At 41.2% G+C, this 27,615-nt stretch overlaps 1 long non-coding RNA gene across 1 annotated transcript; it reads left to right on the top strand.

Moving 5' to 3' along the window:
* Positions 1-37: 37 nt before the first annotated feature.
* Positions 38-19,260, top strand: LOC110741002. Its single transcript, XR_002516472.2, has 2 exons — positions 38-157; positions 17,407-19,260. It is a non-coding gene; the product is annotated as an uncharacterized LOC110741002 (long non-coding RNA).
* The last annotated feature ends 8,355 nt before the right edge of the window (positions 19,261-27,615 follow it).

The following is a 27,615-nucleotide window of genomic DNA, read 5'->3' as shown; positions in this document are numbered from 1 at the left end:
GACGTCGCTGCGCTGCGACGGCCTGTAAGTTCCTGTCTAGGAAACGCTGAAATTCACACAGAAAAAGATTCGTCAGATTGTGACTCCTCTTAAAGATGGCCCGTGCCTTCCGGCAACTCGGCTCTTCCATTAAAGTCGAAGTCTCACCATGGTGACGGTAACCTCACTCACTTTCAATCTATTTCATCATTGACTCGGACGCGTAAAAGATTAACAGTTGTTCTTTTCTTTGCATTTTATACTTTAATTTCAAAATAGACAGCAAGATAGTTAAAAACTCCCCTTTTTAGACTTAGCACTTCAAGTCCCTCCCGACTTCCAGACTGGTGCCCGCAGATGTGCCTGGAGGAAGATGGTGGGGGCTGGGCCCACCTTCCCCGGCTCTCACTGAGGCCCTGGGGAGATAGGAGGAGTGTTGTAAAATGTCCACAGTCATGAGGCCAGAGAACCACGAGTCAGGCCATTCTCACCCAAAATTTTGAAAATAAATTTAGTGACAAAATGATTTCGAATGAGAAAGAATCTGTAAATTCAGATTGTGACCTCAGTTTTATTTTCAGTAAAACAGACATAGAATGGCTGATTGCCCCATTTCAAAAGACATATAATGACATATAATGACTGCTTGCATCATTTCAAAAGGTCTTTGAAAGATCTGAAACTGTGTGGCCTGTGTTGTAGGGTTCTGCTCCCTGTGGGGAATGACTGCAATGGTTACACAGGAGGCCCTTGGCATTACCAGGCATCCAGAGCCAGGACAGTGGCTATTTGCCCAATTTTCCAGTGAAATGAAAACAGCAACAACAAGAACAACAACTATAATAGGGAAAAATTCCACATCACGGATAAAAGCCCTGTACCCCCTTATCTAATCATTGGAAACATTTAGTGAAAAATGGCATGGAAAGTAAGAGTCAGGTGTGAAGGTGGAGCTCCACAGAGAATGGCACAAAGAGGCTGCCTTTCCCCATTGAGTGGTCTTGGGACCTTTGTCAAACTACTTTGTCTGTGATTGTGTGAATTAATTTCTGGGATTTCTATTCTGTTTCATTGATCTATGTATCTGTGTTTATGCCAGCACCATGCTGTTTTGCTCATTACAGCTTGGTAGTATGTTTTGAAGTCAGGTAGTATGAGGCCTGCACTGTGTTCTTTTTGCTCAAGATTGCTTTTGACATTTAGGATTTTTTGTGGTTCCATGTGAATTTCATGATTATTTCTCTATTTCAGTCAAGAATGTCATGAGACTTTAATATAGATTTTATTGAATCTGTAGATCTCTTTGAGTAGTATGGACATTTAACAATATTAATTCTTCCAGTCTGTGAACATGGGCTATATTTTCTTGTGTCTTCTTCAATACCTTTCATTAGTGTTTTATAGTTTTTATTTCAAAGATATTTGTTGGTTAAATTTATTCCTAGATATTTTATTTTTGTAGCTATTGTAAATGGAATTGCTTTGTTTACTTATTTATTCAGATAGTTTTCTAGTGGCATATAGGCATGCTACTAGTTTCTGTGTGTTAACTTTGTATCCCCCAACTTTACTACATTTGTTTATTAGTTTAAACAGACTTTTGGTGGAGTCCTTAGGGCTTTCTATAAGTAAGATCATGTTGTCTGCAAACGGGGACAATTTGACTTCCTCCTTTCCAATTTGGATGCCTTTTATTTCTTTGTCTTGCCTGATTGCCTTGTCTAGGACTTCCAGTACTATGCTGAGTGAAAATGGGGAAAAAGAGAACTACCATATGATCCACCAGTCCTACTGCTGGATATTTATCCAAAGGAAATAAAATCAGTATGTCAAAGAGAGAGCTACACTTCTGTTTACTGCAGCACAGTTCCCAATAGCCAACATACAAAATCAACCTCAGCGTCTATCAACAGATGAACAGATACAGAAAATGTGGTGTATACACACACACACACACACACACACACACACACACACAGAGGAATATTATTCAGCCCTAAAAGAGAAAGAGATCCTGTTATGTGCAACAACATAGATGAACCTGCAGGACATTGTGTTAAGTGAAATAAATCAGGCACAGAAAGACAAACACCACGTGATCTTGCTCAGACTTGGTATCTAACAGTTTGCTTTTATAGAGGTAGACATTAGAACAGTGGTTACCAGAGACTGAGGGCAAGTAGGGGGTTGGGGAGAGACTGAGCCACAGGTGCAGAGCTGCCGTGAGACAAGAGGAATGCATTCTGCTGTTCTGTTGCAGGGTAGGGTAGCTAGAGTTAACAATAATGAATATTGTATTTCAAAATAGCTAGAAGAGAGGTTTCTGAATATTCCTATCAAAAGGAAATAATGAATATTTAAGATGATGGATATACTATTTAATTACTCTTATCTGATCACTACACAATGTTTGCATATATGGAAATATCAGGTAGCACTCCAAAGATATGTACAATCGTTCCATGCAAAAGTTGTCAGAATTAAAATGGCATCACTTGAGTTAAAAAAAAAAAAAAAAAAAAAAGTCTAGGAAGGCCATGGAGAAAGGGTTCTCATGCATGAATGCCTGATAACAAGAACTATCACAAAAGACTCTGCAGAAACTACAGCCTCACACAAAGCCCATAAAAACCTTACATGAAAAATACTTCTGCAAGGACAAAGATGTTGGCAGAGCAACTTCTGTCCAATGTGGCTGGCAATGTCATTGTTACTGATCTTTGTAGCCAAGGATCATTATCTCAAAACAATTATATAGTTCTCCTCAGTTTTCCTTTAAAAGTCATTGTCTTCCTTTACCCTCCAAACATGCAGAGTTTGCTACGGCACCTGCGTTACCATTGTAATGCCCATTCCCAAAATACTTCATTTTCTTTTAGAGAACCTCCCTCTCTGTCTGCTATTTAGGATAACATATGTGTCAATCATAAATGAAAAAATAAAAAAAGACTGGCCTGTTGAGCTGTTATCCCACCCGTGGTGTCGGGACTACAGGGTAAGTGTATCTGCTAACATACTGGCTAAGCTCACTACAGACTGTGAGTATTGGCTTACATAATCTAATAGAATATTTCTCAATTTCTAGCACTAGGTGAAGTACACCTGCCTCTGAATTGACATCAATAGATGACGGGATATAAAATAATTTAATGACTCCAAAGATTAGCATCTGTAAAGCCAAAAGGTCTCGATCAATTTAGAAAGTATATACCGAGTTTAAGGCTATGCCGCGACACAGCCTCAGGAGGTCCTAACGACATGTGCCCCGGGTGGTTGGGGTGCAGCTTGGTTTTACGCATTTTAGGGAGATTGAAGACATTAAACAATACCTGTAAGACATACATTAGTTTGATCTGCAAAGGCAGGACTACGCAAAGTGGGAGCTTCCGGTTATAGGTAGATTTTAAAATTTCCTGATTAGTAATTGGTTCAAAGAGTTATTATCTAAAGACCTGGCATCAATAGAAAGGAACATCTGGGTTGCAATTATAAGGGTTATGGAAATCACAATTTTTTCATGCAGATGGAGACTTCAGGTAGCAGGTTTCAGGGAGAATAGGTTGTAAATGTTTCTTATCAGACTTAAGATCTGTTCTGATGTTAATGCCAGAGGGTGTAATGAGTCATGTGTGACCCCCTTTCCCATCACAGCCAGAACTAGTCTTTTATGTTAACTTTGGAATGCCTTTGGCTGAGAGAAGGGGTCCATTCAGATGACTGAGGAACCTTAGAAATTTATATTTGGTTTACACATTTATCTCTGTAAAAATCTTTATTCTATGATATTAAAGACATTATTTAAAATGTTTGTTGTACTCTTGGGGAAATGAAAATAAATCAGGTTTTAGGAAAAGGCAGTAATGTGAGGACATAATTCTTAGATTTGAAAAGCATTACAGTACAATTGAATGTCCTATGATTGCAGGGGCTTTGGTCCTGAAAAAACCATATTAAGATACAAGAGATCAACTCACGGAATGGCCAAAGGGGTAAATTAGGCAGAGGCACTGTTAGAGTTGATAAAGGGAAGAAGAGTCCAAATACTCAAAATACAGTTTCCGAAGTAAAGACTGAAGCAGACAGAGAATAACTAATAACCAAATAAGCAGCAAAGAAAAGTCCTCTAATCCAAAGAAATACTCCAATTTTCAAAATAAAAGTTTATAAATCAACAGCAGAATTTAATGTTAAAAAGGACCAATACTAATAAATGTTATTAAGTATTTAATCTCCAAAGATAAAAGTATATTACAAGTGTCTACATTTTAAAAAAGACAAAAACTAATAATGGATTAGTGTGGATACAGAGTTAACATTAAAATAATGAAAACAGAATATTACATGCAACCATATTGTAGCATGTTTAAATTTTCATAGATTTTTATCAAAATGCATATTACTAAAATTGACCAAGAAAAATGGAAAACTTGATAATATGGGTTTGATAAAGCAGTTGAACTTTTTGGGGCTCACAGCTAAATTTTAACTCAATTTAAAGAACAAATAATTCCAGTGTTATTTAAACTCTTATAGGATATATAAAATATGTCCACATCTCATTTTATTGAATCATCATAATTTAAACCCACAAACTGTAAGGAGCATATACAGGAATATGAATATACATTTCTAATAAATCATTAGCAATTAGAATCCAGCACTATGTAAAATGATGCATTACCAAGAGGGTTTATTTTAGAAATGGAAGGACAATTCAATTTAAAAAAAACATTCTTTTACTAAATCACCTCAATATACTTAATAGAAAAATTATATGTCAGTATTGATAGATGTTAGAAAGACATTTTTAAAAATTAAGTAGCTATTCATAAAATAAACTCAGAGTAAATTATTAATAGAAATATAAAAAGACTGCGGAGGAGAGAGAAATCTGGAAGGCCCCAGAGGTCCATTTCCATTATTTTTTGGCAGCAGAGAGCACTGGCCCCGCGGTGTATGAGCAAAGATAACTTCACTCCCGTAGGGTCACAGCTGCAGGTCCCCCTTTCTCCCAAAGCCACTTCCCAGCTGCAAGTGTCCACCATTCCAGGGTAAGCTCCTCCCACCCTCGAAGACATGGAAGCACCATGGGACATGGTCCTCTCAAGTAGGAGCTTGGCACAGTTTCTCTGCCTCCCTGCAATACGGGATCATGAGAACACCTTGGCTTGTGCTCTAAAGTGTTTGTGTGTCTGTAAACCTGGGCATGTCCAGCAAGCCAGTTCCACATCTACACCACAGGGTCCTGTCACCTGTGCCTGTAACCCTCTGCAAGACGACCATGTATAGAGAAGCCACAGTAAATAATACTTCAACAATACCGTTAAGACTATTTCCAGTTAAATATGGATACACACAAGAACACTGCTACTTCCATCATCATTTACATCTTCTTGAAGATTCAGCCAAATCTGTGAAGGAAAAAAATATAAGAAAAATTAATAATCAGCATAAACATAGGGAAGGAACTCAAGTGCATTGGGCTATGTGTAAAATATGTCATATTATGTTCATGGCATTTATTAAAAACCATGAGAAATTATTCCAGAAATAATAACCAGTGTTTAAATTATAAAAATGTAATTATACTATGCTATATGGTTAATTTTGAATTCTAAAGGATGAGGAAGCAAAATACTGAGGCTGGAGTCAGTGCACATTCATATAGAACATAGAGATACTGCAGATACTTTTAGAGTTTAAATAAAGCACATTAGAATAAAGTGAAATAAAAAGACAAAGAGTAAGGATCAATGATTTCAATCTCCTAAGTCTTAATGTGTCAAAGAAATCTCAACTAATTGCCAATAAAGCAAAGAATATAACACAGCTAACCAAACTTAAATCTTAGAAAGTTGCAAAGAGAGCCTTTGCTGAGCTAATTGACACACAGGATCCATTCTCCCTTTAAAGTTTAGCAATAGAATCTCTAGAGTGTTAGCTGGTCAGACACCAGGAATTTGAAAGTTGGGGTAAAGGGTTTACTTTATTTCATTTTTAAAATTTTAAGTAATATTTTATTTTTTCTTTTTACATTCAAGGGGTACATGTGCTTACATGTTACGTGGGGTGACATGGGTATTATTACATGCATAATGGATGGGGTTAAGCTTCTAGTAGAACCATCACTCAAATATTGGACACTGCATCCAGTGGGTAATTTTTCAACCCTTATTCCCCTTCCTTCCTTCTCACCTTTTGGAGTCCCCAGAGTCTAGTCTCTCCATCTTTATGCCCATGTGTACCCTTCGTTTAACTCCCACTTATATGTGAGAACAGGGATTATTTGATTTTCTGTTTCTATTTAGTTCACTTAGGATAATCGCCTCCAGTTCCATCCATGTTACTACAAAGGACATTATTTCACTCTTTTTATGCCCGTGTAATATTCCATGATGTGTATGTTCCACATTTTCTGTATCCAATAAACCACTCGTAGATAGTTGGGTTGGTTTCCTGACTTTGCTTTTGTAAATAGTGTTACAATAAGCATACAAGGGCAAGTGTCTTTTTTACAAAATGATTTCTTTTTCTTTGGCTAGATGCCCAGTAGTGGGATTGCTGGGTTGAATGGTAGTTCCATTTTTAGTTCTTTGAGATATCTCCATACTGTTTTCCATAGAGGATGAACTAATTTGCATTCTTATCAACAGTGTATGAGTATTCCATTTTCTCTGCACCCATGCCAACATCTGTTGTTGATGTTTTTGACTTTTTAGTAAAAACCATTCTGACTGGTTTAAGATTATATCTCATTGTAATTTTGATTTGCATTTCTTTGATGATTAGTGATGTTGAAAATTTGTTCATGTGTTTGTTGGCTTCTTATATTTCTTCTTTTGAGAAATGTCTGTTCATGTTTTTTGCTCAGTTATTAATACATTGTTTGTTTTCTTGTTGTTCAGTTGTTTGAATTCCTTATAGACTCTGGATATTAGTCCTTTATCAGAGGCATAATTTGTAAATATTCTCTCACATTTTGCAGATTGTGTATTTATTATGTTGGTGATCTCTTTTGCTGTGCAGGAGCTTTTTAATTTAATTAAGTCCCATTTGTCTATTTGTTATTTTATTCCACTTACTTTTGGAATCTTTGTCATAAATTCTTTACCAAGGCCAATGTCCAGAAGAGTTTTTACTAGGTTTTCTTCTGGAATTTTAAAGACCTACATTTAAGTCTTTAATGCATCTTGGGTTAGTTTTTGTAAATGCTGAGAGTTAAGGGTTCAGTTTCATTATTCTACATATAGTTAGCCAATTTTCCCAACACTACTTATTCAATATGGTGTGTTTCCCCATTGTCTATTTTTGTCGGCTTTATTAAAGAGCAGTTAATTGTTGATATATGGCTTTATTTCTTGGTTGTCTGTTCTGTTCCATTCATCTACAGGTCTATTTTTATTCCAGTACGGTGCTATTTTAGTTACTATAGCCTTGTAGTATAATTTGAAGTTGGCTGATTTGATGCCTCTGGATTTGTTATTTTTGCTTAGAATTACTCAGTTAACTGGGTTTTTAATTGGTTTTATAGGAACTTTAGGATGTGCTTTTCTAATTCTGTGAAAATGACACTGGTTATTTGATGGGAATTGTATTGAATCTGTGGATTGATTTGGGAATACAGTCATTTTGACAATATTGATTCTTCCAATTCATGAGCATGGAATGTTTTTCCATTTATTGTATTGTCTATAATTTCTGTCATCAGTGTTTTGTAGTTCTCCTTGTAGAAATCTTTAACCTTCTTGGTTAGATGTATTCCTAGGTATTTTATCTTTTTGTGGTTATTGTAAATAGGATTGGGTTATTGACTTGGTTCTCAGCTTGAATGTTATTGGTGTATAGAAAAGTGACTGATGCTTTGTATGTTGATTTTGTATACTGAGCTTTACTGAGGTCACTAATGAGGTCTGTGAGTCTTGTAGAGAAGTCTTCAGGGTTTTCTAGGTATATGATCATGTTGCCAGCAAACAAGAGAGGATTTGCGTTTCTCTTTTCCAATTTGGATGACTTTTATTTATTTCTTCTGCATTGCCACTACAGTGTCAGAGTTCAGTAGTCTTGACAGAGATTATACGGCCAGCAAAACTGAAAATATTTAATATCTGGTCCTTTCTAGAAAAAGTTTACCAATCCTATTTTTAAAATATTTGAAGTTGGCCAGGCACCGTGCCTCATGCCTGCAATCCCAACATATTGGGAGGCCGAGGCTGGCAGATCACAAGGTCAAGAGTTTGAGACCAGCCTGGCCAATATGGTGAAACCGTATGTCTCTACCATAAATACAAAAATTAGCCAGGCATGGTGTCACACACCTGTAGTCCCAGCTACGCGGGGGGCTGAGGCAGGAGACTCGCTTGAACCTGGAAGGTGGAGGTTGCAGTGAGCCGAGAGAGATCATGCCACTGCATAGCCTAAGGCAACAAACGAGGGCACAAATCTCAAAAAAAAAAAAAAAAAAGGATTCAAAGTCAAAGTCAAGCCAAGAGCACATAGTGATGAACTGGATGTAAAGAGAAAAGCAAGGTAAGAGAAAGACTGGAAGGTTTTATACCTGAGCTACCAGAAGGGTGATGTTGCATTGACTGAGATGGAAAATGCATCTTATTTGCACCTAATTTCTTTACTCCAGTTAAAAAAAAGAAACCCAGGCTCTGAAACCTTTGAAGCTGAGGCCCTGAGTCACAGCTTCAATGGGATAAAAATTCCCTGAGAGAAGATGTTGAAGAGTTTTGTTTCTGTTTTGTTTGCGTGTTTTGTTTGTTTGGTAGCTAATGCACAACCCAGCATTTTACATCAGTTCACATCAACATGGTCACCAAGTATTTTCTCTAAGACCCTGGCTCATACATATTAAAGTTTTTTTATGTATTTAATATATTATTATTACAAAATTCAAGCCAGACATGGTGGAATGAACCTGTGGTCCCAGCTATTTGGGAAGCTGAGGCGGGAAGATTGTTTGAGCCTGGGGAGGTCAAGGCTGCAGTAAGCCATCATCGCACCACTGCACTCCAGCCTGGGCGATGCAGTGAGACTGTCGTTTATAAAAGAGAAAAAATAAAACCATTGGCAGAATGATCTGGGGACTCAGGCTCTGACACTGGCAGTTTTCACTGGACACAGTGCTCCCATTTCTCATGCAAATGCCTTTTCCAGGGCTTGTGCTCAGGAATTATTAGCTGAATTGCAGAAAGGAAGGAGGGATGACTGAATTCAGAGATGCAGAGAACCAAGCACCATTTGTTGACATCCCGATGTTGAATTGTGCAGGCCCTGGATTCAGAGGAGGGGTGAAGGTATGGAAATGGTCATGAAGGAGATACTTACCCAAGGTGCCTGCTCACATCTCTACTGATGCATTATCACATTTCTTTGTGTCACTTTTGTTTAACCATCCTTAATTCTGGAGAAACTCTGATGTGCCCTGGTGCCAACTATGTTCACTTTAAGACTAATAGAAGTATTTTACTGGGCATGGTATTAGTTAATAGCTCAGAATATAAATTAGTCCGTGATGTTACTGAGTTTCCTTCCAAGAATATGTATCTCCCTAGAGTCCCTTGCATAATCACTATCTACACAATGTGTCAGACACTCTTAGTAATTTAATCTGCATTTAATTTGCCCATGATTAGGCACTTTCCCCTGCAAACAATGTGTGTGTAGAAAAGTTATTAACTTTTTATGTGATATCTGTGTTCAGTGTTGAAATTTCTTCTACCTCTTAATTATCTTGCTTCAGAAAGCTGATGGTTGTAATGGTAATGGAATACCAAGTATCCCCACTGCTGATTCTCATTCTCCTTCCAGTCATTTTAAATAAGCCCTTTTTGCCCACATTCTTTCTGATTAACAAGGAAACTAATGAAAGGAAGCAATAAGAAGAAAATTGATATGATCAGTAATTGCTCTGCTGGCCAGCGATGTCCACGTTAGATTGCTCTGTGGAAAACAGTTCTCATTAGCATAATGGGGGTCCAAAAGAGTAGAGTGATCCTTTCCCACCATGCTCTCTCACTCTCTCTTATGCATATATAAAATTTTCAATGCAAATAACTGAATACAGAATCATCTAACTAGTCCTAGTTTACTGAAGTTCTTGTTTGCTGAGTTTTCTTTCTAATCGTGAAAGGGTCTTGAATGGTGTCTAATTATTTCTCTGCATTTATTGCAGCAATCATATGGGTTTTGTCTTTTATGCTGTTAATATGGTACATCACTATATTAGTCTGTTCCCATGATGCAACGAATAAATACCCCAAACTGGGTAATTTATAAAGGAAAGAGGTTTAATTGACTCACAGTTCTGCAGGCTTGGGAGGCCTCAGGAGACTTACAGTCATGGCTGAAGGGGAAGCAAACATGACCTTCTTCACATGGCGGCAGGAGAGAGAAGTGCAGTTTAAAGTGGGGAAAAGCCCTTTATAAAACCATCAGATCTCATGAGAACTCACTCACTATCATGAGAACAGCATGGGGGAACCATTCCCATAATCTAATCACCTCCCACAAGATCCCTCCCCCAACACGTGGGGATTGCAATTCAAGATGAGATTTGTGTGGAGACACGGAGCCAGACTGTATCAATGACATGATTGACTTTCTGATATTCAATCAACTCACATACTTGACATAAATACCACCTGGTCATGGTGCTTAATCCTTTTTACATGTTTCTATATTTTGTTTGATAGTATATTTTTGAAGATTTATACACCTATATTTCTTAGAGATGTTTGTCTGTAGCTTTGTTTGCTTCTGATAACATTATCCAGTTTTAATATTAGAATAATACTGCCCTCGGCCGGGTGCAGTGGCTCATGCCTGTAATCCCAGCACTTTGGGAGGCCGAGGTGGGTGGATCACGAGGTCAGGAGATCGAGACCATCCTGGCTAACACGGTGAAACCCCATCTCTACTAAAAATACAAAAAATTAGCCTGGTGTGGTGGTTGGCACCCGTAGTCCCAGCTACTCGGGAGGCTGAGGCAGGAGAATGGCATGAACCTGGGAGGTGGAGCTTCCAGTGAGCTGAGATCACACCACTGCACTCCAGCCTGGGCAACAGAGCGAGACTCCGTCTCAAAAAAAAAAAAAAAAGAAAAGAATAATACTGCCCTCATACAGTGAACTGGGAAGTGGTTTTTCATTTTCTTTTTTGGAAAATTTTATAAACTATTGGTAATAACTCCTTAAATGTTTGCTAGAATTTATCAGTGAGGTCATGTGGCACTTTGTTTTTCTTTGTAAGGAGTTTTTAAAGTTTTGATTCAATCTCATCGGTTTCAGTAAGTCTATTCAGATTTCTATTTATTTGTGAGTTTGTTTCAGTACTTTTTTGCTTTTCTAGAAATGTGTCTATTTAATCTAAATTACCCAGCTTGGCATTTGATCATTTTTAGTATTCACTTATTTCCCTTCTATTTCTATAAGGTTGAGAGTGATATCTCTTCTTTAACCCTTCATTTTCATAATTGGAAACTTCTGTCTGTTTTTCTTAGTGTTATGGGATGACATGTGTCCTCCAAAATTCATAGATCGACGCCCCAACCCCTATGGTGACTGTATTTGGAGACAGGCCCTTTAAAGAGGTTACTAAAGTTCAATGAGGTCAGAAGTGTGAGGCCCTAATCCAACAGGACTGGTGTCCTTGTAGACTGGTGTCCTTGTAAGAAGAAGCAGTCCCCATCAACAGAGGAAAGACCGTGTGAGGGCACAGTGAGAATGTGGCCATCTACAAGCCAAGGAGAAAGATGTCAGGAGAAGCCAAACATGTAGATACCTTGATATTGGGTGTTTAGGCTCCAGAACTGTGACAGAAGGAATTTCTGTTGATTAAGCTGCCCAGCATGTGGCGGTCACTCCCAGAGTGAGCAGTTCGTGTCCTTTTGAAGGGCTCACAACACTAAGGGGGTCTGCGTGAGAGGGTTGTGATCGATTGAGCAGGCAGAGGGTACGGGACTGGGGGCTGCATGCACCAGTAACTAGAACGGAACAGGACAGGACGGAGATTGTCACAGTGCTTTTCCATACAACGTCTGGAATCTATAGCTAACATAACCGGTTAGGTCAGGGGTCAATCTTTAACCAGGCCCAGGGTGCGGAGCCGGGCTGTCTGCCTATGGATTTCATTTCTGCCTTTTAGTTTTTGCTGCTTCTTTCTTTGGAGGCAGACATTGGGCATAAGACAGTATGAGGGGTGGTCTCCTCCCTTACATGGATGGAGAAATCTGTTCATGAGCCCCCAGGATGGAATCACTTCTTAAAGTCTTCCCTCAATGCTGCCTTGCTGGGGATTAAGTTTCCATGAGAGCTTTGTCGTGGACAGACATTCAAAGCTTGGCCACACTACAGTGAAAATTTAAAACCAGCAGACAATCCATCTGCATTTGTTTTCTATGGCTGCTGAGAGAAACTACCACAAACTGTGATTTGCAGCCACACAAATCTATCATCTTTCTGCTCGGTAGGTGACAATGATCTGCCTGCCCCACTGTCTTTGAGGGTTATTTTAGGGATTGGAGCAATAAATCATAAATAATATAAATCTAAGTACTGATTTCACTATCTCTGTCTACTGTCTGCATCACTCTGGGTTTTCTGGGTAAACAAAGCCACTGCCAGCATCACAACAGTCACGGGGTTTTCGTAGAGGAATGTGGGTTCTGAGGGCGTACAAGAAGTGGGTGAGGGTGTGGCTGAGCCTCTGAGCTTTGCTCCCAAGGTTCACTCACGTGGGAGCTCTGGGAGCCTCTGAGGAACCTGCCACCGGCCTCAGGGCATGAGGCGGACCAGAAGGTCCTGGATGCCCAGCTGGCTGCGGCCCCACCTGGCGCCCTCCCTCCATGCCCCCGCGAGCCCCTCCCTGACCAAGGGCAGCAGAGAGAGAGTCCCTGGAGAGCAGCTCCTGTGCCTCCTGTGCCGTGATTCCTCCCGTGCCGTGATTCCTCCCGTGCCATGATCCCTCCCGTGCCGTGATTCCTCCTGTGCCGTGATTCCTCCTGTGCCATGATTCCAGTCCACAGCCAAACCCCAGAGTGCTCAGAAATCCCCTGACCACAGCCTGTGTGAAAGACACCATAGCCGACATACTCTCAACATCGCAGGACAAGCTCCCTGGGCCCAGGCCGGGGTGGCCAGGGCTCCCGAACTCCACTGAACCCCAACAGGGTCACCAGACCTGGGCCCCCCAGACCTCCTATTCTCAGGACATCAACCCCAGAGCACCCCGGGCTATAAACACTTTCTGCCTCTTTGGGAAGTGAATCCTCCCGGCCTCCGCACTGGGCCCAGGACTGCTTTTCTCAAGGACCAGGGAGCCGTTCCCCAAATTCCTATTGTGAACCCAAAATATCGAAGACAGGTGTCAACGAATTTAGAAAGATTACTTTGCCAAGGTCAAGGACAGGCCTGTGACACAGCCCCCTAAGGTCCTGAGGACGTGTGCCCAGGGTGGCTGGGCACAGCACGGTTTCACACATGTTAGGGAGACGTGAGACATCAAAACATACGTGTAAGAGGAACATTGATTCGGTCCGGACAACTCCACGCGGGGAGGGGGAGATTCCACAAGGGATTTTTCCTAGTGGGCCAACTGTGAGAGGTATGTAGGGTTTTTTAAGATCTTTGTAGCTATTGTATTTAGAAATAAAATGGGAGGCAGGTTGGCCTGACGCATTTTCCAGCTTGACTTACCTTTGCTGAGTGATTTTGGGGTCCTGAAATGTATGTTCCATCCGTCAGGAAGGGCCCCAGCCTATCCCATCTCGGTGGGGGGTGGGGCCTGACCTGGAGCTACAGCTGGCAACAGGAGTGGCTTCAGCCCCTCGACCACCCTAACATCTTGCACTGTCTGGGGGCTCCCTGGGCTCAGGAACGCCCACCTCTGTGGCCGGGAGCTGGGCTCAGCCACATCCCTGCAACTTCTCCGGGCGCCACCATCCAGTTATGCCAAGGCCTGACGGTGGCTCCATATTTCCTGCCAATGGCCGTGCTATTAACTTGTAAGTGTGCGTCATTCGTACGTGTCTAAAACTTGATGGGGAGATGCTAGTTGCATAAATTCTATTATTTGGAAGAAATATTTTATAAAGATGGACTATTCACATTTAAAGCTTCCTCAGAGAAATCAACGATCAGAATTCTACAGTTGAACAATTAAAGCTGAAGACTAATATTGGAATGATGGATTTGTACTGAGACATAAAACCAACAGATTCAAGTACCCAAACAGAATACACTTAAGAACTATTTTACAGTTGATAGATCCATATATTTTGCAAATTGAATGGCTGTAGAAATTTTTAGGCAAATATAAATGGCAAAGTTGAAGAAGTTCATTTCTAGGGAAAGTCAGGAACTTTCTGAGGAAACTGCTTTTAAACACCCTCCAAGCCTATGATTCTATAATGTGAAAATAATGGCTGTTGATGGAAAATCCGAGCCTTTAATGACAGGCAATTTTATGTCTGTGCTGCCTTTTGCGAAGGTGGTCCTTTTCTCTTTAGGTTCTTTAGATTTCTTTATGTTCTTACAGAGTAAGCAGAATTGCATACCAAATCCAATAACAGATAAAATTTTTTTAATGCCTTCAAGTTAGGTTTTATAGCAGATTGAGGAAAAAATAATTTCTCTTTAAAACTGAACAGACATAGAAAAAAGAAAATTAAGCCTCTTGTTTTCCTGCCTGAAAATGTGGGTCAAATTCTTCTGTTTATCTGTCCAAGCGCCCCACAGAGTTCAGTTAACGGATATTTTAAGTATAAACTTGTGAAGTGGGGCGTGATGTTTGTGAGGAGCAGGCTTTTACATCCTCAGTGGTTCTCCCGCTGTGGACGGTGAAGAGCCCCCTGCACACCTCAGTGGACCTGAGTCAATGCAAAGGCCCGCCCTCGCTTCCTTTCTCCAGGAAAGAGAAAACCACCCCTTCGCGAGACAACAGAGACAGTCAATTACCTGTCACTAAATCCATGGTTTTCCCGTGGACAGCCATTATTTTCACATTATGGAATCATAGGCTTGGAAGGGATCTGAAGATGTCTCCTCAGAAGGTCCCTGACTGTCCACAGAAACGAACTTCAATTTAACAAGCCTCGGACCCTTCTATTGTCATTATAAGAAGGTATTTACGTCCCGGCATATTCACATGCAAATGTAACAATCCAATCACATCCTTTTCTTACAGAGAAAGAAAGCTCACATTTGCCATTGCTGTTTCCCTCTCCTTTAGGGATCACTTCACCCTCTGACCAGATCCCCTCACAGTCACTTTCTAGAACTCATTCTGGTGCCAGCTATCTTTACGGACAGAAAACTACATTTACAAATCAAATAAAGTGTGTTCTATTTTCCATCCAAATAAATCTGGAGCATTTTCTCTTTCTCTGGATGCTCTTAAAACTACCTTTTAGCTATGCCGTAGCACACAAATTCAAAATGCCCTCAAATGTTTAATCATCTTTTATTGTCTTTTTTTTGTTGTTAAGTTCATGAATCCCTACAAATGTAAAATAAAAAGGCAATGGATATAGTTGAAGGAGGGTTTGGGTTCTTTATGAGGAATGAAGGTTCTGAGTTATCTGACATCTCCCTTTGACACTCTGCCTGAGTACATTCCTATGTGCAATAAATATACACGAACCCTCAGGAAACTTTGCCAGACTCTCCCATCCTGAATACGTATTCCCAAAGAGAGGAAACCCCATTCCCTCTCAGGCTTTCACCCAGGCTTGGCCCACAAGCCTTACAGATGGTCGTAAAAAACACACACATGCACACACATATACAGACATACACACATGTACAACTCCCTTGCACACACACACACAGGTATATACACACATGTACACACAGGTATATACACACATGCACACACAAGTATATATACGCACACACAGGTATGTACAAACACACCCACACAGGTATATACACACACACAGAGGTATATACACACACACACAGGTATATACGCACATGCACACACAGGTATATACACACACACACAGGTAGGTATATACACACATGCACACACGTATAGACTTACACAAGCACTCCCGCACACATGTACACAGATACACACATGCACTATACCCCTGCACAGACATGTATATACACACAGGCACACATAGGTATATACACATGTACACACAGGTATATACACACATGCACACACAGGTACAGACATGCACAAGCATTCCCCCACACAGGTACACATATACACATATGCACTACACCCCTGCACACATGCACACACGGGCATATACACAATGCACACACATGTACACACATGCATATACATAAACATGTACACTACACCCCTGCACACATGCACACACATGTGCAGACATGCACACAGTACACACAGGTATATAACAAGCACTCCCACACACCTGTACGCACGTGCACACACATACACACACTACACCCCTGCACACATAGATATATACACCTGGGGAGGGGCTGGGGGCCAGACTGTCCAGCAGGGGTGTGTGGGCTCCCGGAGTGAGCCCTGGAATTGGACCCAGGTGGTCTGAGCTCACACTTTGAGTTGACCCCGCAGGACTGAGAGCAGCTGGACCCTGCCTTCTCTGGCCCTAAAGACAAAAGTGTTTCTACCATGAGATCATTGTGAGATACAAATAAAACGGTGAGTGTTCCTTAACTCGCATAGAGCATTTTGTTCCTAAGAACAAGAGCTAGCCATCGCCGGCGATCACTGTGCTGCTTGTGGGGTCTCGCTTTTCACCCCAGCACCCTCAGGAGATGGGCACGGTGTCTCCCCACTTACTGGACAGAAAACTGAGGCATGCGGAAGAAACATCACTGCTCAAAGGTCTATGATTAATAAAGCGGCAAATCAATCCTTAAATCCATGTGGATGTGCCGTCCCAATGCCCATGTTCTTATTCTTAGCATAACCTAAAAAATCAGAGCTTATAATAAAGCACATACAATTTTAAACTTAGATGGCAGCTGAGCGTCTTTGGAAAACATACAAGTAATTACTGGAAGCGATCATATAAACATAGAAATTATGGTGTTAAAATTCTCCAGAGAATCCTGTTGACACCAAGGCTGGCACCTGTCCTGTTGAGGCTCTTGGAGCACGTCAATGGTTATATTTTTGTTACGACTTTCACTTTATGGTTACAGATGTACACGAAAGAATGGTTTTCATTCCTTGAGACAATGAGATTAGCCTTGTTACTCTAACATTATATCCCTGTTATGATGCCATCCTAAACTAGATCTGGAAATTGTTTCTTCATTATTTACAGAGACAAATTTCCCCAGCTATTTGAAACTGTAACCGAAACTTCTCAGTGCCTTCAACAATTTCTATCTCGAGGTGAGGACGGGGAGGTTACGACAACTTTTCTGTTCCTACTCATTTACTCAAAAGCCAATATTCACAATTTCTTTACAGGATCATGGGCAGCTCTTGGTCAACATAACAGGGAACAGACAGAAGGTGAACTGAACCCATGAAATCTGAAAGCTCCTCAGAAAAGACTCACTGGACAAATAAATAAGTAAAACAAACAAACAAAAATACTGCAAACCTCAGCTCAACATGATGAAAGGCAGGAGAGTAACCCCGGGAGCTGCCACCCACAAGGAAGCGTCTCCTTCTCCGTCAACTCCCAACCATCCTGCATCAGCCACAATCATACCTACAAACTCACACGACCTGAGATCTGCCTCTAAATGGTTCGTCAGCATGAAATAGTTATTCTTGAGGGATCCATTCAAAGTCCTGGGCCTCCCTGACACCCACGCCCCAAGCCGGTTCTCATCAGAGGCGGAACCACACCCGGGTGAGGCCTGAACACCCGGCCCCTGATATGTTGCACCTTCCAAGCCAGCAAAATCCCACCCGAGGTGCAAACGCCCTTCCTTCCTCTGTGAACCGTTCTGAACTCTAGATTGAGCCACGTGTCTCCTCCCTATGGGCGGAGCCCTGCGCAAAATGCAATAGAAGAAAGCTCACAAACTACTAAAGAAGGGCTTTAAGAGACAAGCAGAGAGATCTCAAAGGATCCTCTTATTTAAGCATTCATTGCTGTTTATTATACTTTTTTCGGGATTTTACAGAATTTAAAAACAAAGCAAAACATGGACTTAAGTAGAACCCGTGCGGATGAAACAACTTTAACACCAATCACGCAAGTGACTGTGAATCGAGCCTCTGGCGTTTCAGGGCTCACAGACGTTTCAACCTGAATAAATTCAGACCTAGCCACACCCTCCACCACGCCTGTGCCCCAGGCCAGAGCTCACATCCCAGTGATCCGCTGGTCCATCTGCTGTAATCTAAAAGTGCCCATAGCTCCCTTTAACTTTGTTTTAAAGCACCAGTGACCAGCATGTCCATCGGCTGTAATCTAAAAGTCTCCATAGCTCCCTTTAACTTTGTTTTAAAGCATTCTCATCCACTCCAGCAGCAAACTTTCCCAACTCTTCTTCCCAGATGCTTCTCAAATACATCCTTACTGGTCCGCTGCCCCAATCCAAGCTCGGGAGACCCATCTCCTCCCTGGACTGCCACACTCTCTCTCTGTCCTCCCTATTTCCACAATTAGCCCCTGTAACCCAAAGCAACAGCAATGATTTTCAAGCACGGACCAATTCATGATTCATCCACGCAATCTCCAGAGAAAGCTCCATTTTCCTGTTATCTGTGGCTGGTTTGTGGTCAAGCCTGACTCCTGCCTCCACTTCCCTATCTCAGCCCCTCCCTGGCCTCACTGCCTCCTCCAGCACCCACATGCTCTGAGCTTGTCCATGCTTCCAGCTCATTCTTCACCTGTGTTTTGGCGTGTCTGTGGCTTCTCAGCTTTTCTCAGTTAAACATGTGGCTTTGCAGAGACCTGACTGCCCTATCCAAAAGGACCCACGTTCTCACCCACTCCAGCTCTCTTCTTCTGCATAAGATTTATTCCAATTTTAAACAACTTTATCTTCATCGTTAGTTTCTGTTTTGATCTATCTCTTCTGACAGCCTGCATACTCAATGAGAATACAGTGTTTACTTTTGTAAACAGAGGTCCTGGCCCGGAACAGGCTAACAGATATTCATCAAATGAAAGCAAGAGTCAGGCCTCATTCACTAAGCTAAAAGGAAATGTATAAAACAAACCAGAATCATTCTATCCAATTTCAAAACTTATTATATTGCTCCAGAAATAAAAATTGTGCAGTATTGTGGCAGGATAGACACATAGGCCTATTGGACATCTATAGGCCAAAAAAAAAAAAAAAAAAGAAAAGAAAAGAAAAAGGAGAGAAAGAAGACCAACCTAAACCCCACACCTAATATATCGACTCTAAATGGGTCAAGACTTAAATTTAAACCTGAAAGCCATACAGCCTTTAAAAAAAAACACAGGAGAGAATCTCTGGGATTTGGGTCCTGGCAGCGTCCTTAGACTTGACACCAGAAGCAGGATTCCTAAGACAAGAAATTGATGAGCTGGATCTCCTCAAAATTAAACATTTTGCAAAACCCCATATGAGGAGAATTAAAAGACAGGATACAGACTGGGAGAAAATATATTTGCAAAGAACAAAAAAGGAGCAGAACCTTAACATAGAAAGAATTCTCACAACTCAGCAGTTTAGAAAAATTCAATCAGAAACTGGGAAAAAAGCATCAACAGACATTTCACTGAGAAGGTTACACAGATGCCAAGGAGGGCGTGGAAAGATGCCCCAATCCTCAGCCTTTAGGAGAACAGATCAAACGCGCAACAAGCTGTGGCCACACACCTATCAGAGTGGCTAAAATTAAAAACATAAGATAGTGACAACATAGAACGCTGGCGAGGATGCAGACACACTGGAGAACTCAGAGCAGGTCGGGGGATGCGAAGTTGCGGAACCACGCTGGAAAGCACGCAGTAATGACACATCCCAGCTAGTGCATCTGGGAGCATTTGTCCTGAAGAAATGAAGACTCAAGTTTCCAAAAAAGCCTGTAGAATCTCTGGGGAAATGTCCTCATGGTCAGAAAATGTACAACGTCTTTATCTTTGTATCATCAGTATGGAGACCGATGCCTTGAAGTGGCATCTGTGTAAATGCTGGCTACATGAAAGGCTCATTTACAAGTAACAAGGAACATGGGTGAAAGCCCTGAGGACCTGGAGGTGCCGAGTGCTTCTGGTTTAATTCTCACAGCACCCTGGAAAGCTACTCACAGTCAAGTTTATGATAAAAATGAGGCCATTTGGGGTAAAATAAAGCACCTTGCCTAATGCGACATAGTGACCATCTGCTCTGGAGTGAGCGGCTGGTCAGTGCAGCACTGACGCACCATCTCTTCCCAGCCCAGCACTCAGCCTCCGCACCAGGAGGCCCTCAGAAGGGAGGAAGGCAAATAGAAAGCAAGTGGTTCACTGGAAGGAAAGCAAGTTATAAACAAGGGCAAACAAAGCGCTCAGACGTGCGTAATTCCGGCGCAAGGCTTAGGGTGAGGCATGATGTTTCCCCACTGGGTTCGAAGAAACAGCACTGCACTCCCTGGTTCCTCACTGACATCCTTCATTCTGATAATGCAGAGTCCCTTCCCTGTGCTGCCGACTGCTCAATTTAGGAAGATCTCTTCCTTGACTTAGGAAGCTGTCAGTGCACACAAAGCAATCTTGTCTACTCCTGTGAATATGCCCAAAAGAACAGTGTGAGAAATAGTAGGATCCTGATTATATGCTCTTTGGTAGATGGTGGCACATAAATACAAAATCAGTTCCCATTTGCACCTGCCTGTAGAATATATCCCTTCACTGGGATCTGTTCTTCAGCAGTACCTAATTATTTTAGAGCATATATGAAATAATAACAGAACAAAAATAATAGAATCGATGAAAACATAAGTTTATTATTTGGAAAGATCAACGAAATTGGCAATGTTTAGCAGGATTATGGCAAATAAAAGAACAGCTACAACTTAGAAAACAAAAGTGGGGGTATTTCTGCTGACTTTTCACAAATAAGAAAGATTACGGGAGAAAACTGTAAAGAATTACATGCAAAAAAATTAGATAATATTGGTAGAATGGGCAATTCATAGAAGCACATAAATTACAAAAACTGACTCAATAAGAAACACATCTGAAGAGCCTTATAACAAATAAAGTGACCGAATCAACAATAAAAACCTCCTACAAAATAAAAGTCTCAGACCAGCTGACTTCACTGGTGAATTCCACCAAACACTCAGAAGAGAGTTAACACCAAGAGGAGACGAGAACACCTCCTGAGACACTCCACAAGACCAGCACGGCCCTGGCAGTGAACAGTCTCTTCAACAGATACTGCTGGAACACCCAGACATCCACACGCAGAGGAATGACAGCAGACCGTATCTTATACCTTCTACCAGAACAACTCAAAATGGATCAAAGACATGAAATAAGAGGTAAAAACATAAAAGGCTTAGGAAAAAAAACAGAGATATTGGATAATATCTTACTGTCTTAGACATGATGCCCAAAGCACAGGCAAAAAAATCAATCAAATACAAATTTATCAAAACTAAAACCTTTTTGGTTTTTGCATCAAAGGACACCATTAGTAAAGTGAAAAGACAACCCACAGAATGGGAGAAAATGCTTGCAGACTGTGTATTTGAAGAGGGTCTAGTGTTCAAAATATCTAAAAACACTCCTGCAACTGAAAAATAAAAAGGCAAACAACCCAATTAACAAATGGGCCAAGGACTTGAACAGACTTTTCTCTGAAGAAGATATACAAACAGCCAACAGGAACATGAAAATATGTTCAATGTTATGGTTATTAAGGAAATGCCAATCAAAACCACAATGAGACACCTTTTTACAAACACCAGGGTGGCAATAACAGTAATTACAATTATAATAATAAAAGTGACGCCAGCCACAGTGGCTTACGGCCCAGCTGCAGTGGTTCATACCTGTAATCCCAGCATTTTGGGAGGCCAAGGCAGGCAGATCACTTGAGGTCAGATACAACACTGGCCTGGCCAACATGGCAAAACTCTGTCTCTACTAAAAATACAGGAAAAAAAAATTAGCTGGGCACAGTGCACTGAGATCGCACCACTGCACTCCAGCCTGGATGACAGAGTGAGACTCCATCTTAAAAAACTAATAAATAAGGCTGGGTGCAGTGACTCACGCCTGTAATCCCAGCACTTTGGGAGGCTGAGGCGGGCGGATCACGAGGTCAGGAGATCAAGACCATCCTGGCTAACATGCTAAAACCCCGGCTCTACTAAAAATACAAAAAAATTAGCTGGGTGAGGTGGCGGGTGCCTGTAGTCCTAGCTACATGGGAGGCTGAGTCAGGAGAATGGCCTGAACCTGGGAGGTGGAGCTTGCGGCGAGCCAAGATCACACCATTGCACTCCAGCCTGGGTGACAGAGGGAGACTCCATCTCAAAAATAACAATAATAATAAATAAAATAATAATAAAAGTGTTGATGAGAAATAGGAGCCCTCATATCTCACTGGTTAGAATGAAAAGTGACTCAGAGACTGGTAAATTGCGAGGTGGTTCTTCGAAAAGTTGAACACAGAATTCCCGGTGACACAGCAGTCCCACTTCTAGGCATTTCTGTTAGATATCTGAGAGAAATGAAAATATATCTGCACAGAAAAATGTACCCAGTTTATAGCCACGTTATTTATAATATCCAAACGGTAAAAGAATCCACACATTTGTTAGTGGATGCATGAATGAATAATTAAGATACATGTGTACAAAGGAATATTGTTCAGTTATAAAAAGATTTAAATAGTATACCTGCCACAGAGTAAATGAACATCAGAAACATGGCAAATGAAAGAGATCAGACACATACCATTTGATGCTTTGCATATCTGCGAGATGGAAAGCAGATTAGTGCCGAGTCTGGAGGAGGCGAATGGAGTCACGGGTCCAGGGTGTGCTGGGGTGATGAAAAACCGTGAACCTCGAGAGAGACGGTGGCTGTAGGACACTGTGAATGTACCAGATGCCACCGCAATGGACACTGTAAAGTGGATAATTTTGTCTTCTATGAATTCAATTTCAATTAAAAAAGAAAAAGAAGTGGCAAATGGTGAAAATAATTTTCTGTGAGAAAAAGAAATTGATGAATGTTACAAAGGCTCTGGCCTTTTCAAAACTAAGAATTGTAGAATGAATCAGTGCTTTCAGTTATGTAAATGTATACATGATTTAAAATTAAACATTTCAAGATTAACCATCTAAAACAGAGAGACGAGGACGGAGACGCAGGACACAGGTTTGGGGAGAAGACCCTTCTTCCCGCGTGGTGAACCAAGCAAGTCTTTGATGTGTGGACACCGGACGCTCCCGTGGCGGCTTCTCAGCCTCCGTATTCTCTTGTAGAGCAGCAGCATCTGTGAATTTTCACAAAGTGGAGCTCCAGAAAGAGACCAGGCAAATGGGAACTGGGGAGGAAAAACCGAAAGGCGGAGACGCTCAGTGACCTCTGGGGCAGGTGGGCAGTGGCCTCATCTGACACCTGCCCCCAGGGATGCACCGAACAGGACGTGGGGAGCTCGACGTCAGTAAGCTCTGGCTGTCAGATCGGTGGCCACTAGAACTACAAATGCTTGTTCATTAGGAACAAGTGTCCCGAGTGGGACTTTCTCAGGTGAGAGAAACCCTCTGTGTCTTGATGGGAATGCGGGTTCCTCGGTGGCCACATTGCCAAAGTCACTGGGTCACGCACAGAAGCACTGAGCATCTCACTGCGTGTAAATTCTTTCTCCACAACTGAACAAGGGCTGAACACCAGTCACCTGCTTTGTGCAGGGGAGTGAGTTAGCAATTCTGAAGCCATCTTGCTTAACACGTGGGAAGTATCTTGAGGAGAGTGGTCTGTCTATGATTGCCGGGGAGGGCATGGACATGCATGGACTACATTACATAGGAGAAGTTTCAGCCTCCTAAACACGTATCATCTGGTTCTGCCCACTGAGAGGGCCCAGGAGCAACGAGCTCACCCAGGGTCCAGAGCTTGGTTTCCAAATCTCATTCTCCACTGACGAGAACCAGCGTCCCTGGAGAAAGAGCTGAGTCCAAGACCAAGGCTGGGGAGCCTCAATGCCTCAGAGAGCGAGGAAGTCTTCAGAGAACGCTGGTGCATGTTCAGAGACCCTTAAGCAGCTCAGAGAGGCTCCCACCAGCCAGAGCCGGGAGCGTTTTACAGCCAAACTGAGTGACCGTAGTAAAGTATTGTGATAATTAACATGATAAAAATCCATGAGTTTAGACTGGTGTGGTAGCACCGCAGAGGCCAGAGGATCCCCTGAGCCAGGAGTTTGAGGCCAGCCTGGGCACCCAGCCAGATCTGTCAATGCAAAAAGGAAAAACAAAAAAGACTCTATAAGTCTATACTGATATGACTGAAACAAATAAATAAATGGTGTTAATGAGTGACTGATTAAATAAATGAAAAGTTTTCACTCACAGCAGAATGACAGCAAATAAATATAGAAGGAATGGGTGGTGAGTTTAGAAAATCGTGAATGAAGAGAAACAGGACAAAAAGTATCTTCCCACGAGTTACTTACTTATTAGTTACAAAAGGAAATGTTCTAACTTTGGTAGAGAAAACTGGCCAACAGCCCCTTGACCACATGATCAAAGTCAGCCTCAGCATGGAGGCAGGATGGCCTCGTCTGCACGGGGTATTAACAGGAAGCCTGGAGAGGCCACTGGGGCTTCGGCAGTGCTGCTGCTGCACAGACTACACCTGGATGGGACGTCGAGGAAGCATCAGACAAACCCAGACTGAGGGGACTGGAAGAAATCACTGGGCTGAACTCGGAGTGTGTCAAGGTAAGAGAGATAAAGACCTCCCGAGGAGCTGCTCCGCGTGAGAGAGGATGGCAGGTGCGACCACACGGCGGACGGCAGGTGCGACCACACGTGCAGCAGGTGACCCTGCCCCAGGTCTTGTTCCAGGACTCTGAAAAGAGAAGCTGTCAAGGATATTGTTGTGTATTAATAAATTGTGTACTAGATAATATAGTACTTAATTTAGTATATAGATAGTGGATTAGATCATAGTTTTGCATTACAATTATATTTCCCAATAGTGATAGCTGTGCTTAGGCTGTCAGGAAATACACAATGAAGTATTTAAAAATTAAAGAACCACTATGTCCACAACTTAGTCTCAAATGGATCAGAAAAAGATAGATAGATGATTAGGTAGATAGATCATTAGATAGATGATAGATAGATGGTAAGATAGATGATTAGATAGGTAGATGATAGATAGATAGACGATAGACAGATAGATGATAGACAGATGATCAATAGATGATAGATAGATAAATAGATGATTAGATAGATAGATAGATGATAGATAGACAGATAATGTGATGGGGCAAAATGTACCAGTTGGTGTGTCTGGGTAACACATTGTCGACAGTTTTAAAAATTATTCTTACAACATTTCCATAAGTTTGATATATCGAAATTTCAAAAATACAAATAATTGCATCCTCCAAAAATGGTGACAATAAATGAAGGAATGAATAAGTCGAACTTGATTAAAAGCTTACTTTTATTTATGAAAAGATATACGAGAGCAAGAAAGCAAGGCGATGTCTGTGTGCATGCGTGTTACAAAAGAGATGTCCATGTAGCTCATAAATATATAAGCAGCTTTGCACCATCCATGGGCATAGAAAGTGGTGCAACCACTTTGGAAAAGTGTTTGGTGATATCTACAACAGAGAAACACGTACACACACACACACACACACACACAGTTGTGAGTTAGTAATTCCACTACTCCCAGTATAAATGACTGCTATGCCCACCAAAATACAGACACAAAAATGTTTATAGCAATTTTATTGATAAGAGCTAAAAAACTAGAAAGAATCTAAATGTTCAGCTGTAGTTAAATGGATAAATATGTTGCACAGTGGAATACTATGCTGCAACAGAAAATATAATAAACTGATTACACTGCAAAAATATGAATCTCACAGCTATAATGTTCCTTGACAGAAGCCAGAAGCAAGATAATACATATGATAATAAAGATATATATTCATATGAAATTCAAAATAGAAATGAAATGAATCTTCAGAACAGGTTGTGGTGATGTTTGCTCCCAAGGCTGCTGGCCAGGAGGGAGCAGGGATCAGCCTTTGTGGTATATGTGTTCAATGCCTATACCCGGGTAGTGTGCATACAGTTGTATATATGGGGAAAGCCCACTGAGCTTCATGTTTGAGATTTGTGGTCATTGCTTTATGTAGATCATACTTCAATATATAGAAAACTAAAAATAAAAAATAAGACATCCTTAATGTATTGCCATAGAATGGTGACATATACAATTAGGGCACGAGAACTATGTTTCATCAAGTTTTCATATTTCTCTCATCATAATACATAATGATTTCAAAGTATTCCATTTTATGCATATGCCATAACACTTTTGATAATTGCCTGTTCTTGAATATTTAGGTTATTTCTAATATTTCATTCCAATATTTTTCTCTAAATAAACACTTGATCAATTGTCACCTCTGTTACAAAATCTCACCGTGCATGCTTTTTTCTTTTCTTTTCTTTTTTTTTTTTTTTTTTTTTTTTTTGAGGCAAGATCTCACTCTGTCAGCTAGGCTGGAGTGCAGTGGTGTGATCACAACTCACTGCAGCCTCGACCTCCTGGGTTCAAGCGATCCTCTCGCCTCAGCCTCCTGAGAAGCTGGGACGAGAGGTGCACGCCACCATGCCTGCCTAATTTTTTTCTTAGTTTTTGTAAAAACGGGCTCGTTATGTTGCTTAGTTGGCATGTTTATTCTTTTGGTAGAGTGCCTGGTTGTTAACTTGCTGGGTACATGGTGGGAACCATGCTGAAGCTTTTCTAATGCATTCAAAATGTCTTCTATCAACATCGTGTGCTAATTTATGTTCCAGCATGACAGCCCCTGAAGCATTCTGATTATGGAGACACTGTTCCTCTCTCCCCAGCACAAGCTCTTTTCATCTTCCACTTTCCAGTTTCCAGTATCACATGTGGGTCACTTACTTGGCCCACCCACAATGGTATTAATAATGGAGTTATGTCCCCCACTTTTCCTAATGGGCTCATATTTAATGTCCAACCATGCGGATGACGTTCACCAGCTGACACCTGGGGGGTTGATGTTGAGGCCTCTTCTTTCTCTTCCTCCTCCTCCTCCTCCTCCTCTTCCTTGTCTTGCCCCTTCGTATTGTTATGGCAAAATAATATTCAAGGTAGTATGACCTTGTGACATAACCAATATAATAAATGAGGCTGAAAAATCCAATCTAATCTATAGATGACCAATCAATGTACACATGCTTTTCAAGCAAACATCTATAACTCTTTTCAAGGAGAAAAGCTTTTTTCGGCAAAAGACCTTTGGCAAAAATTTAATGATGTTCATATTCACTTCATTTTCCTGAAGAAATAAAGGTAACTTACATAAAGGCACAAGCATTCCCACGATATATCCCTGAGTCTACTGCTGGTAATGAATCAGTATTCTGGTAAGTCTCCAAACTTCAAAACCATAGAATAGACCAAGATTTAGGATTGCAAATAAGTTTTTCCATTGCATTTTGAAAAAAAGAAATCACACTTGCAAGGAT

Source organism: Papio anubis, chromosome 14 (assembly GCF_008728515.1).
Source record: "Papio anubis isolate 15944 chromosome 14, Panubis1.0, whole genome shotgun sequence".
Classification (NCBI taxonomy): Eukaryota; Metazoa; Chordata; class Mammalia; order Primates; family Cercopithecidae; genus Papio; species Papio anubis.
The sequence above is the reverse complement of the archived record's forward strand: the minus strand, read 5'-3'. Positions and strand labels throughout refer to the sequence as shown.